The sequence below is a fragment of the Procambarus clarkii genome, chromosome 35, assembly GCF_040958095.1.
Source record: "Procambarus clarkii isolate CNS0578487 chromosome 35, FALCON_Pclarkii_2.0, whole genome shotgun sequence".
NCBI lineage: Eukaryota > Metazoa > Arthropoda > Malacostraca > Decapoda > Cambaridae > Procambarus > Procambarus clarkii.
The window spans coordinates 22,913,468-22,926,272 of record NC_091184.1 but is presented as its reverse complement, the minus strand read 5'-3'; the positions used below and the strand labels follow the sequence as shown (position 1 = coordinate 22,926,272).

The window sequence follows — 12,805 nt, the reverse complement described above, 5'->3', positions numbered from 1 at the left end:
GGCCAATAACTTTTCTGCTTTTGATTCGTTCTGATGTTCCCTTCATCCCATTACTTTTTCCATCACCTCTCCAATGTTCTGTTGCCCGTGTCTTTGTGCGTAAATGGTACACAGTTTGTTCCATTTATCTCCCCCCAAATGTGCCTCTTTCTGTTCCCGATCTTAAACACCTCGTAGACTCCTTGCCAGAGTCTGTGCTCCTGCTGGGTGATTTCAGTTGTCGACATACACTCTGGGGTGATGTTCTGACAAACACCCGGGGTCGCCTTCTCGAACTGTTCATCCTGTCTTCTTCCCTGTCTCTAAGGAATTCTGATGAGCCCACTCATTTGGACTCTTGGACTGCACCCTTTCCTGTCTTGATTTTTTCTTTGCTCGTTGTCTCTTTACTTGAATTTCACATGGCAGGTTCTTGATGACTTCCATGGCAGTGACCATTTCCCCATCCTTGTTACCTTTTTTCTTTTCACCCTGCCCTCTCCTTCCCTAGGTGGCGGTTTGCCGAGGCTGACTGGCATTAATTTACCCTCTGTGCTACTCTCCGACCTCTCCATTTTCCTTCTCCCTCGTGCCCTCCTCCTTTTTCATGACACCGTCTTCAATGCTGCCCTCCACTCTATTCCTTGCTCTACCTCTCAGGAAACATGGAAGTGCGTTCCCTGGTGGAATGTGGACTGTGCTTGGGCTGTCTGCTATAAGTGTGCAGCCTGGAAGAGACACCGCCGCCGGCAGATGGCTGATTTTTGTCTTTTGTTTCGGAAGGCGAGTTCAGTGGTCCGTAGGACCATCTGTACAGGTAAACGTGAGTGTTGGAGGTCTTATGTTTCCACCATTACGTCCGAAAATACTCTGCCGCAGATCTGGAGGGGTATCCGCAAGATAGTGGGTAAGTTTGCTTCTGATGTCTCGCCGGTCCTCCACCTCCGTGGTACTCTTGTGGTGGACCTGTTGCACGTTGCGACCAAACTGGGTTCCCACTTTTTGTCTGTTAGCTCTGGTTCTCATCTTCCTCAATCTTTCCTTCTTCGTAAGCATGTTCTTGAATCTCGTCCTTTAGATTTCGGCACTCATCTCAGCCTTCCCTATAACGACCCCTTCTCTCTCTCTGAATTTAAGTCTGCCCGGTCCCTCTGTGGTTCTATGGCAGTGGGTTCCGATGGCATTCATTATGAGATGCTTCACCATCTCCCTCTTTGCATGTCTCGGTATTTACTGAGTCTGTATAATCGGGTCTGACAGTCGTCTTCAGAACCTGAGGACTGGCTTGATGCCGTTGTCCTCCCCGTCCTCCCTGTTATGTTTCCAGGGTCTCTCGGGACATTCCCTAAGGACTTCCACCCTATTGCCCTCATGAGTTGTTTATTTATTTATTTATTTATTTATTTATTTATTTATTTATTTATTTATTTATTTATTTATGCATATACAAGAATGTACATAAGGAATGTGAGGATACAAATATGGTAATTACAGTCTTGTAAAGCCACTAGCACGCGCAGCGTTTTGGGCAGGTCCTTAATCTAAGAAAATTTTAAGGAGGTAAATACTTGCAGAGTTTATAGACAAAAAAATGAAAACAGATTACATGGAATGAAAAAAAAAGAAATGAGAGAAAATTATAGGTACAGTATATTAAAGCACATAGGTAGCTATGATTGATTGCAATGACAGCTTAAAATGGTAGTTGACAACAAATTGGTAGGCACAATACAGCAGAAACAATATAAGATTGATTGCAATGACAGCTTGAATGGTAGTTGACAAAAATTGGTAGTCACAATACAGCATATGGCTAGCACATAAAAGAAGACAGCAATGAACACAATGATAAGGTTGTTTGATATTACATAAAAATTAGGAGATTGGGTAACACTAGGTACAGAGCAAATTTAAAGCTCAGTGTAGGAAACTAAATAGATGAAGTTAGGTACTTTTTGGTTTTGCTTTTAAATAAGGCAAAAGTTTTACAGTTTTTCAATTCACTAGGGAGTGAGTTCCATAGACTAGGTCCCTTAATTTGCATGGAGTGTTTACACAGATTAAGTCTGACCCTGGGGATATCAAAGAGATATTTATTTCTGGTGTGGTGATAATGGGTCCTATTACATCTGTCCAGGGAGAGTTTCAGAGCATGGTTTGCATGTTGTCTGCAAACTCTTTTGAACGTATGGTTAACGTTTGTCTGATGTGGTTTTTAGAATACTCACCACCTCTCCCCTTCTTAATTTGGTTTTCACAAGTGCCACAGCACAACAGATGTCCTGGCAAACTTAGAGGTCTATATTTGTACTGCTTTTGCTGCGAAGACCTCTGTTGTTGCCGTCTTCTTTGACCTGGAAAAGGCTTACGACACCACCTGGAGATATCATATTCTGTCACAACTTCATTCATCTTGCCTTCGTGGTAATCTCCCTCTCTTCCTCCAAAGCTTTATCTCTCGTTTCTTTCGAGTTAGGCTTGGTGCTACTCTCTCTGCCCCTTTTAGGCAATATGAGGGTGTACCCCAAGGTAGTGTTCTGAGCACTACTCTTTTTCTAGTTGCACTCAATGGTCTTATTTCCTCCCTTCTGGCATTTTCTTCGCTCTCTATGTCGACGATCTTATCCTTTCCTATTGGGATGATGATTCGCCTCTCCTTCAACGGTGGCTTCAACTTGCGATTGATGCCATGTCATCTTGGGCCACTTATCATGGCTTCAAGTTCTCTATGTCTAAGACTTGTGCTATGACTTTTGCTCAGAAGCATGTTGTTCTTTGTCCCTCTTTCGCTTTATGGTCATCTCCTTGTGTTCAGGGAGTCCACTAAGCTTTTGGGGTTAATCTTTGGCACTCGTTTGTCTTGGTCGCCTCATATCTCTTACCTCCAAGTTGAATTCTCCAAGACCCTTACCATCCTTAAGGTTTTGTCCCATACTTCTTGGGGAGCTGATAGCCGCACACTCCTCTCTTTACATTCGTCTCTCGTCCTGTCTAAACTCGATTATGGTTGCCCGGCTTACTCGTCTCCTACTCTTCGTCGTCGTGATGCTTTGCACTGTACTGGGTTGCGCCTCAGCTCTGGTGCCTTTCGTTCGACTCCCACCCTCAGCTTGTATGTTGATACTGCCTTCCTATCTTTCCAGGATCACTGTGATCGCCACTGTCTTTGATATCTTGCGCAGTCTTTGCAACATCCTTCCTCTCGCCTGTTGTCATGCTTTGACTTTTACCCCTCCTGTAGTTCCTCTTCTTCATCACCACCTCCCTCTTTTTCGCCTTGTCTTTATTTAGATTTCACGTGGTGGATTCTTCGTGATCTCCATAACAGTGACCATTTCCCCATCCTTGTCACCTTTTTCTCTTTTCACCCTTCTCTCTCCTTCCCTAGGTGGCAGTTTGCCAAGGCTGACTGGAATCTATTCACTCTACATGCTACTCTTTCTGACCTCTCCTATCTGCCTAACCGTCGAGCCCTACTCCTTTTTCATCACACCATATTAGACGCTGCCCTCCACTCTATTCCTTGCTCTACCTCCAGGGGCATACAGAAGTGCGTTCCCAGGTGGAATGCTGGGTGTTTCGACTGTCCTCTGTAAGAGTGCAGCCTGGAAGAAAGACAGATGCAGACAGACGGCTGTTTTCTTTTGTTTTATAAGGTGACTGCGGTCCGTACAGTTAAACTTGAGAGTTGGAAATCTTTTGTCTCCACCATTACGTCTGATATTCCTCTGCCCCAGATCTGGAAGAAAATCCGTAAGATTGCGAGTAAGTTTGTTCCAGATGTCTCGCCAGTCCTTCACTTCCATGATTCTATTGTGCGGATCCTGTGTCAGTCGCCACCGAACTGTGTTCCCCTTTTTCGACTGGTGGCTCCAGTTCTAGTCTTCCTTCATCTTTCCTTATTCGTAAGCACCTTCATGAATCTTGTCCAATAGATTTTCGCATGCATCTCCAGCTTCTCTATAATGATCTCTCTCTCCGAACACCAGTCTGCCCTGACTCTCTGCGGTTCTATGGCAGCGGGCTCAGAAAGCGAAACATCTCCTAATAAATGTCACCTCTCTCAGTGCATGGTTTCAGTATATACTGAATCTGTTTAACCTTATCTGGCAGTCATCATTTGTCCCTGAGAACTGGCTTCAGGTGGTGGTTTTTCCTATTCAGAAACCAGGGTTTCTAGGGATAGCTGCTAAGGACATCTGCCCTATTGCCCTCACGAGTTGCGTCTGCAAACTCTTTGAACGTATGTTCAATGTCCTTATGATGTTGTTCTTGGAACACTATCGCCACCACTTACCTTCTCAATTTGGCTTTTACAAGTGTCATGACTGATGTCTTGGTGAACATGGTCTATATATGTACTGCTTTTGCTGCAAAGACCTCTGTTGTTGCTGTCCTTTTTTTGACCTGGAAAAGGCATATGACACCACCTGGAGATACCATATTTTGTCCCAACTCCATTCGTGGTAATCTCCTCCTCTTCCTACGAAGCTTCCGCTCTAATCGTTCCTTTAGTGATGGTTTGTACCATTCTGCCTCTTTACGGCAATATGAAGGTGTACCTCACAGTAGTGTTCTGAGCACTTACTAATTTTCCTGGTTGCCCTCAGTGGTCTTCTTTACTCCCTTCCCTCTGGAATCTCATCAGCTCTCTATGTTGACAATCTTACCCATTGCTGTCAAGGTGATGACTTGCCTTTCCTTCAACGGCGACTTCAACTTGTGATTGATGCCGTGTCATCCTGGGACACCAATCATGGCATCAAGTTCTCTACAACTAAAACTTTTGCGATGACTTTTACTCGGAAGTAGGTCGTTCTTCATCCCCCTTTGTCGCTTTATGGTAATCCCCTTTTGTGCAAAGATTTTGCTAAACTTATGGAGTTAATCTTTGAAACTCGTTTGTTTTGGTCTCTCCATATCTCTAACCTCTGAGTTGGATGCTCTAAGGTCCTTAATTTACTTAAGGTAAGTTATACTTCCTTAGGAGCTGATACGAGCACGCTCCACCTTCGTGCTGTCTAAACTCAAGTATGGTTGTCTTGCTTACTCGTCTGCCTCTCCTTCTACTCTATGCTGTCTTGATGCTCTGCATCATAATGGGTTATACCTCATCTCTGGTGCCTTGCGTTTGACTCCTACCCTAAGTCGGTATGATGAAACAGGCATACTGTATCTACAGGATCGCCATGATCGCTACTGTCTTTGCTACATTGCACAGTCCCTACAACACCCTCCTCACTCTCGCTTATGTCGTACTTTTCCTTGCACACTTTTCTTCACACTTTCGCTCCATTTATGTCTTCACAGATGGGGTCAAAGTCTGCAGATGGTGTAGCCTACTCTGTTGTTTTTCCTGACCACACCTATGTGTCGCCTGCATCCAGAGACTAGCATCTCCACAGCAGAACTTTGTGCTATTTTGTATGCTCTTTGTCAACAGCTTTCTTGCTGTCAATTTTCCTTTATTGTTGTAGTTGACTCTCACAGTGCCCTCATGGCTCTGGAGCCCTTTAATCCAGTAAATTCGGTTGTAGTCGAAATTCAACATTGGCTGTTTCTTATCTCCAATAGATTTAAGACAGTGGAATTTTGCCGGTTTCCCAGCCATATTTGTGTGTCCTTAAATGAGCGTGCGGACTCTTGTCACTAAGGAGGCTATCTGCACTTGCCCCATCTCCCTTAAAGGTGTTCCTTATTCTGACTTCTACCCAGTTATTCATTCCTCCATCCTTACCTATTGGCAGGATTGTTGGTCTTCTGTTACTCGTGACAAACTGCTTACTCTTAAAGGTAGTGTGTCCCCATGGCCCTCCTCCCATCACCATAATTTGTGGTGAGAAATGGCTCTGATGAGATTACGTATTAGCCATAAATGTTTAATTCATAGGCACTTAATGGAGCACCGCCCTGCTCTTTATTTTCCAAACTGGATTGTCCCTCTTATGGTCGTGCATATCCTTGTTGAATGTCCTGACTTCCAGGAGGCGTGTGTGTCTTGTTTCCTGACTGTCCCTCGTGGTCGCTTGTTCCTCGATAGACTCCTTGAGGAATCAGATACCTTTGACATTGTCTGCCTTATGCACTTTTGTTTTCGAATTGGCATCCTTAGTGATATTTACCGTTTTTTTATATCCCACACAGTTGATGGTGCTTCGTAGCCTTCCGGGCTTGGTGCCCTCTTTTGATAATTACTTGCATACTCTTTCTCAGCTACATTAATGACATTCCGAATACCTCTCAATACCTCAAGCCAGTTTTATTGACTGTTTACACAACCCTCATTTTCTCCAATCCTAAGAATTGGCAATATCCAGATTGGTAATAAAGTAGATGGTAAATTCCATGATGTTCTCATTGATAAAAAGCTGAAATTCCAGTGTCACATACAAATTATAGCTAAAAAATATTTTAAAGTCACGTGGCATTCTTTTCTAAATCAGATATTATGTACGTCACCCTCTACCTTGGTTAAGCTTTATTGGCCTCTCGTCTTTCCTTATCACAATTTTGGTATCATTGCCTTGGGTTCTCCCTAAAATTATTTATGATCTCTAATTACTCAAGACAAATCATCAATTAGAACAATAACAAACTGAAGCCACGGACAGCATTCTGCCCCCCCCCCCTTTCTTAAATCTAAATCATTGAATATTTTAGATATTAAGTCTAAGTCACTTCACACCCTATCAAGTGCACTATATATATATATATATGTCGTACCTAGTAGCCAGAACTCACTTTTTGGCCTACTATTCAAGGCCCGATTTGCCTAATAAGCCAAGTTTTCCTGAATTATTATATTTTTTCTAATTTTTTTCTTATGAAATGATAAAGCTACCCATTTCATTATGTATGAGGTGAATTTTTTTTACTGGAGTTAAAATTAACGTAGATATATGACCGAACCTAACCAACCCTACCTAACCAAACCTAACCTATCTTTATAGGTTAGGTTCGGTTAGGTAGCCGAAAAAGTTAGGTTAGGTTAGGTTAGGTAGGTTAGGTAGTCGAAAAACAAATAATTCATGAAAACTTGGCTTATTAGGCAAATTGGGCCTTGCATAGTAAGCTGAGAAGTGAGTTCTGGCTACTAGGTACGACATATATATATATATATATATATATATATATATATATATATATATATATATATATATATATATATATATATATATATATATATAATATGAAACACTGAACTGCAATGCTCAACTTGTTCTTAAATACATGGTAGGGGGCTGTAGCAGAATCTTTGAAATCCACACTAGAAACAAATATTTATTTGATATTCCAAGAGTGCAACTTAGCCAAAGTGGAAATATTCCACAAATCAAGAGTCCCAAAATGTAAAATGTTCTTCCGAATAACATCAAAGACTGTCCCTCTCTCAACCAGTTTAAGAGAGAAACTAAGTACTACCTAATAAATGCCATGTAACCTACCTTACCTACTGATTGTCAACCTATGTCTTGCTATTATTAAACAATAATGAATAATGACTGAACTTGTAATACTGCTATATGCCAAGTAAAAAAAAATACTGTTTATATAGTTAAAATTACCATCGGCTGTTCTGTTGCAGTTTTGCTGTTCCGTTCAACATGTAATTATTGTCATTCTTTTTATTTTTTTCTACTTTTGTTCAACTTTTGCTTTTCATCTCAATTATTTTTAACAATTAGTTTTAAGTGTTTATCCACAGCATGCCTGAAACACTGTGCATATTAGTGGCTTTAGGCATAGTATATTCTTGCTTTATCTAGAAATCCAACATTGTGCTTGTAACCCATTTTCTATGTACGTTTCTCAAAAAAACATTATCATCTTTAGCATTGTCATTATGTTAAACAGGAATATTTTAGGGAATAGTATAGTGAAAGGATAGAAGAGTGGATATGTGATTTTTGAGAATATACCAACAGTTTGAGACTTTGCCTGTGTACTGTATGTGAGTGTTCAAATTTAGTCTCTTGTTTATGTATAAGCCAAGGAACTTTTTCATTATTTTTAATGGTAAAGTTGACATTATCTATTTGAAGGTGAATTTCATTTGATAATTTACTTCCAAATACAATGTAATAGGTCTTCTCTATATTTAGTTTGTTGGTTGACATCCAACCACATCCAGAGTGTTTCAATTTGTTGTTTACAATATTACTTATTGTGTGTTGCATTGGAGTTTGAATAGATGAAGGTAGTATCGCCAGCAAATAGTATTGGTTTAAGGATGTTAGAGACATTTGGTAAATCATTGATGTATATAAGCAATAGGAGAGGTTCTAAGATGCTGCCCTGTGGCACTCCTACGGTTACAGTAGAGATGTGGGGGGGGGGTTATGTCATTAATGGCTACATATTGGTGTCTATCATTAAGATATGATAGAATATAGTTATCAGGAAGGCCTCAGATTCTGTAATGATTAAGTTTAAGTAAAAGGTAGGTATGGCTTACAGTATCAAAGCCTGACTGTCAATTATATTAACCTGAATCTGGCAGTTATATTATCCTGAGACTGGCAATTATAAAACTCATATACAGTATATATATATATATAAATAGCATAAATATGTTATTTACATTGTCTTGAATCGGGCAGTTTTATATTTATATGAATCTAGCAATTCGATATATGTATATATGAATCTGGCAATTCTATATATATAAGTAGCAAGGAATTCTATATATATAAGTAGCAAGCAATTATATATATATATATATATATATATATATATATATATATATATATATATATATATATATATATATATATATATATGGTATTTTATAAACCAAAACTTTGCATTTATATGAGTGACTCCAGAATTTGTATTATAATGCGGAGTATTTCATCGAAGTCTTAATTACTAATATTTATTTCATTTGTTTACAGATGCCTTAATCTGACAATTTATTAATATAAAAGGATGTCTGCTTTTAAATTAGTGATTTAAAAAATTTGATGTAAAGTCCTTAGTTTGAATATTGTTTAATTGATAAGTATATTTATGATCATTATTGGCCTGTATTATGAGGTGTAGGAGTAACCTATATGGTTTTGATTGGTCGTTTAATTTCTTGTCTTAATGGATGTGAATGATGTTTAATTATTATTTATTTAGGCTCTATTATTAGTTCAGATTATTTATAGATAGAATAATGTGCAATAGATGGCTCTTAAAACCTGTTAATTATTATATTATTATTACTTGACAATTGTCTCAACATTCCAATTTACTGTCCTCTTACTATAAGTGTTGTTTTAATTAGCACATAAATGATCTTCACGTAATATGGTTTATTTACCCCCATGACAATGCTTCAGTATTTGTAAAGTTATAATTCCCGGTTATTAAGGTAATTAGAGAAATAACAAACCCTGAATATATGAACGTTAAAAGCATTTTGGTATGTGCAAAATATTCTTGTTTTGCAAGAACACTGGCTTACATCTTATGAATATCAAAACCACTTCAAATTTATTGATAGTTCTTTTTCCACTGCCAGTATTGACATGTCTATTGACTGGTCAGGTCCTGGAAGACCCTATGGTGGTGCTGCTATCCTGGGCATAACAATATGCAATGTAAAGTTGAGGTTGTCAATATTGTATCAGGGTTCACTCCTGCTATACTTGTGTCCTATAGTTATCTGCAGATGATTTCGGGGCTTATCATCCCCCACGGCCCGGTCCTCGACCAGGCCTCCTTTTTGTTACACAATCCCAAGGAAGCAGCCTGTAACAGCTGTCTATCTCTCAGGTACATATTTACTGCTAGGTGAACAGACTCATCAGGATGAAAGAAACTCTGCCCATTTGTTTCCGCCTCCACCAAGGATCGAACCCGGAACCTCAGGACTATGAATCTGATGCACTGTCCACTCAGTTGTCAGGGGCCTGAAAGGTGCTCAGCAGTATTTGATTATGTGTGTGTGTGCATATGCATGTTTCACAAGCAATATCAACTGTGCAGATGAGTGGAAATATATGATCAGAAATATATCAATTGACTAATTTGTATCATAATGCTGAACTCATGGGGTGGTAGGTGATTTTTAACACTGATTTTACTCGCTAAGATGTATACTTAAATTTGTTTAATGAATTCATGAATTCTGAAAATTTACATAATCCTGCTATTAATGATTTATTTACTATTACTATAGCTTTATGTCATGAGATAGGAATGGAAGGTCTCATATTGATCATTTTCTTATTGATGATATAACTGGTCACACCTTTAAGTATAAGGCTGTCAGTGATGACAACCTGTCCTGGTATCATCCTGCCATGGCCACCTCCAATATACCTCACTCACAAGTTGCTGCTGCCAAAGATAACATAAACCTCCCTAGAACACACCTAAACGTAGGAAGGCCACTCTTGCTGACCTGGATAAGTTTAAATGCCTGCTTAACGAATACTCAAATCATAAGTGATGCAATTGCTTGCAATATTATTCAGTGCAATTTGCATCAGAACAATCTCAAGGACTTTTTCACATCAGTCGTTTCAGTGCTAGATAGGGCAGGGGAAGAGAGTATTTATCTTATAACCAATAAAAGAAGTAGTATGCCAGGTTGGAATAATCATGTTAGGGAATTTCAAAATAGATCTACCTCTTGGCATAACCTACAGAAATATGAAGGGTGCTCCAGATCTTTTGGAAAACTCTATGGGAAGTTGCTGGGTGCTCCAGACCATTTGACATAACCTACGGAAATATGCAGGGTGTCCCAGACCTTTTGGCATAACCCACAAAAAGATGCAGGGTACTGCAGACGTTTTGGCACGACCTACGGAAAGAGGCAGCAGGCCCTAAACCTTTTGGCATTATCTGCGGAAAGAAGCAGGGGGCCCCAGAGACGGTTGGTGGCCCCAGCTCAGGTGTGGCACCAGGGCTCAATATCATCAAGAAAGAGGATTAAGAAAGAGAAAGATAATATTGTGAGATCAAAAGTAGTCGATAATCTTTCAAGGAAAAAGTTTTATGATTTTTTGGGTGAAATTAGAAAAAAAGGATCATGCAGAGGAGTAACAAAAGTTATGGATGATGTCTCCGGGGCCCATTAATATATGAAATGGTTTAAAAGAAAAATCTTTAACATTGTAGAACACTGCGAGGTGCAGGACAGATGAGACTGAAACTGACCTAATTACAGCTGTATGTGAAGCCTGCATGAACCCTGCCCCCCCCCCTAATGTTAAACACCTGCACACAGTAACCCCTGTAATGCTTGAGAAAACTTAAAAAGCTAAACAATAGGAATTATGATATTTTACAAAATTATGATAAAATACAGTAATATATTATGATATATTACTGTATTTTATTTATTATTTTTGTATACAAGGGTTCTTACATTCTTGTACAGCCAATAGCACGCATAGCGTTATGGGTGAATGTTTATGTGTCTTACAGGCTCTCTCTCCCATGATACATCACCACCATGTGTCTTACAGGCACACTCTCCCATGGTACATCACCACTATGTGTCTTACAGGCACACTCTCCCATGGTACATCACCACCATGTGTCTTACAGGCACACTCTCCCATGGTACATCACCACCATGTGTCTTACAGGCTCTCTCTCCCATGGTACATCACCACGATGTGTCTTACAGGCACACTCTCCCAAGGTACATCACCACCATGTGTCTTACTGGCACACTCTCCCATGGCACATCACCACCATGTGTCTTACAGGCACACTCTCCCATGGTACATCACCACCATGTGTCTTACAGGCACACTCTCCCATGGTACATCACCACCATGTGTCTTACAGGCACACTCTCCCATGGTACATCACCACCATGTGTCTTACAGGCACACTCTCCCATGGTACATCACCACCATGTGTCTTACAGGCACACTCTCCCATGGTACATCACCACCATGTGTCTTACAGGCACACTCTCCCATGGTACATCACCACCATGTGTCCTACAGATGTTTATTCAGGTAAGGTATATACATACAAGTGATGTTACATTAATGGATTGATATATAGATAGAGCTAGTACATACAATGCCTAAAGCCACTATTACGCAATGCGTTTCGGGCAAGAAAAACATTAATATCTAGAACTTAATACTAATTGAGCATAAAGAATAAAAAGTGTTGAGAACAAATACAAATAAAGATAAAAAAAAAAAAGGGGGAACATGACTGAAAAAGCAGCACAAATACAATAGGTTGACAAACAGTGTTGATTAAAAAAAAAGAAAATAAGACATGGGTTGACAATAGAGGAGTGAGGTAGGTTACAGGGAATTTATTAGGTAGTGTTTAGTTTTTATCTTAAACTGGTTGAGAGAGGTACAGTCTTTAACATGGTTGGGAAGGTCATTCCACATTCTGGGCCCCTTGATTTGCAGACCATTTCTAGTTTGATTAAGTCGTACTCTAGGAATATCAAAACTGTATTTATTTCTGGTGTGGTGCTCATGGGTTCTGTTACAACCTTCTATGAAGCTTTTGAGATCAGGATTGGCATTATAGTTTAGCGTTTTATATATGTATAATACACATGAGAGAATGTGCAGTGACTTAATATCTAACATATTCAGAGATTTGAGTAGGGGTACCGAGTGATGTCTGGGGCCAGAGTTGGATATTGTTCTAATAGCAGCTTTGTGTTGGGTAATTAGAGGACGTAAGTGATTTTGGGTAGTAGAACCCCAAGCACAAATACCATAGTTGAGATGTGGATAGATAAGGGAGTAATAGAGAGTCACCAGGGCAGGGCGTGGTACATAATATCTGATCTTAGAAAGAATGCCCACAGTTTTTGAAACTTTTTTTGATATATTTAGAA

General features: G+C 39.7%; 1 long non-coding RNA gene across 1 annotated transcript in view; it reads left to right on the top strand.

Moving 5' to 3' along the window:
- Positions 1-12,805, top strand: part of LOC138371269 (uncharacterized) — a 474,806-nt gene that overhangs the window by 97,351 nt on the left and 364,650 nt on the right. The gene's annotated exons all lie outside the window — the stretch shown is intronic.